This window comes from Pelophylax lessonae, assembly GCF_965119305.1.
Source record: "Pelophylax lessonae genome assembly, chromosome: 7".
Lineage (NCBI taxonomy): Eukaryota > Metazoa > Chordata > Amphibia > Anura > Ranidae > Pelophylax > Pelophylax lessonae.
The window spans coordinates 134,333,829-134,336,229 of record NC_138774.1 but is presented as its reverse complement, the minus strand read 5'-3'; positions in this window follow the sequence as shown (position 1 = coordinate 134,336,229).

The following is a 2,401-nucleotide window of genomic DNA, read 5'->3' as shown; positions in this document are numbered from 1 at the left end:
TGATATATGGCACTGATATGCAGCACTAATGACCATTGATAAGCAGCACTCATGGGCACTGATAGGTTGCAATGATAGGCACTGATGGGCACTGATAGGCAGAATTTATGGACAATGATAGGTGGCATGAATAGGCAGCACTGATGGTTGGTACTGATGGACAGTATTGATGAGCAAGCAGTAATGGGCACTGAAAGGCAACACTGACTTGCATCACTGACTGGCACAGTTTGGCATCGCTGATGGGCACAAATTGGAATTACTACTGGGCACAGATTGGCATCACAGATGGGCACAGAGTGACATCACTGTTGGGCATTGTTGGGGCTGTACTGATAATCAGGACACTGATTATCTGTATAGGTCTCCTTTGTGAGGAGATGCTGCTGACTGGCTCTCCTCTCTTTACACTCTGTCAGTGTGAGGCAAAGAGAGCTGACAACCAGCATTTCCTTGTTTACATGTGATGAGCTGTGATTGGACACAGCTGATCTCATGGGTAAAGAGCGAGATCTGGGTTGGTCCTAGTGACACAGCGTGCCCCTGTAGGCATGCAAGTGCGATAAGACTAGGCGATGTCTTATGATGTTATCCCAAAACAACATAGCATTCTGCCCACTGTCATTTGTCTATACGGCAGGAGGGAGGTAGTTAACCATCACGGTTCAGGGGATCACTGAAATAACCATAAGCTTGTATTAGAAGGAAATGCAGAGGTTTTAGGGCTTTACTGAGCTGACCAGTTGGCCAGGAAGCTGTATTCTTCAAACTTAATCCTTACATCCTTGGCAATAGAAGGGTTTAACGCTAAGAATAATATTTTCTCATTGGCTCCAGTTTAGTTTGTTAAAACGACAATTGAATACATTTGTTATGTCTGTTGGATAAAGCCATTAAAAACCTGTTGATCCTGCCCCAAAAATCCAGTGTCTTGTGCACTCTGCATAGTATACTGCATCCTAATTATTGTTATCAGAAAATGTATAAAGAGTACAAAACATCTCTCCCCATGTTAAAAGATGAGAAAAGAAAAAAAAAGGTTTATATATTGTTCTAATATATTTCTGCCCTAGGGTTATAGCATTACCTTTACATATCTGCAGTAAGGTGCTCATTGTCAACCTAGAATGTGAGGCTCAGTTCCATCATAAGTCTTACATCCTTGCCAGCAAAAGGGTTAAAATGAGTGAATATTGTCACTCTAAGACAGGAAGTGTGTAATTGTTAGGATCACCAGGTAAACAAAAAAAAAGAGAAAACTGATGCAGGCACTACGTGCAAAGATTAGTAACCTGCAATATATTACATGTTTGTTATTGGGTTTAAATACTGGCTGCTAAGTGAACCAGACATAGAGGGCTTATACAGCCCAGGACCATATTGTCCATATAGCTGAAATTGTATGCATGTCTCCCTTTCCTGCCTGGAGTCTACCTTAGACTGAGGAAAGGTCAGTTGTGTTGCCATCAAGGACCCTGTAACTGGGGAAATATACACTATATCTCTGAACTACAGAAAGAAAGGTGCTGCCTATCCTATTCAAGCCATGTAACACAATACTAGATCTATTATATCTAGGAGTGAATATATATATAAGGGCGAATATATCAAGGAGAGGACGTTCACCTTGTGAGTTGGGACTCACTCCAAAAAGTTCATAAGGGGGATAGCCAAAAAAGCCTTGCCCCTGGCAACACAATCTGGGACGTAATACATTGGATCCTATGCAAGAAATACATTTTTGATGTCTGTTATGATAAATACCGAAGCAATATAGCTCCAAGCAGCATTAGTATCGCTACAGCTTTGTCGCCTAGCACAAGTCACTATCAAGAAGGAAAACATTGGTCTGTTATGGTCTCTCAGGCCCTGAGGAAGCCTTGAGCGAAACGCGTCGGCTTGCTGGGGACCTACCGTGACCGAATCCAGCTTGAGACCCAATTTCCACCTTATACAGATTTTGGTTACAACCCCTTCTGGGGATATGTTTCTCTATAAATAGTGACGTTAATTGTTTGATTTTATCATTGTATGTTATGTCAGTCCTTTGTTATCATACATGCATGGTAGTCCATGCTTAGTTTTATTGGTCTTTATACAAATAAAATGCAATATTGGTTTTATAAACGGTTCTCTGTCTGATCCTTCTACTCCCACTGGCCCGCAAAGCCCCATCTTTTTCTATCATTTTGTTTTTGTATTCTTCAAACTTAATCCTTACATCCTTGGCAATAGAAGGGTTTAACGCTAAGAATAATATTTTCTCATTGGCTCCAGTTTAGTTTGTTAAAACGACAATTGAATACATTTGTTATGTCTGTTGGATAAAGCCATTAAAAACCTGTTGATCCTGCCCCAAAAATCCAGTGTCTTGTGCACTCTGCATAGTATACTGCATCCT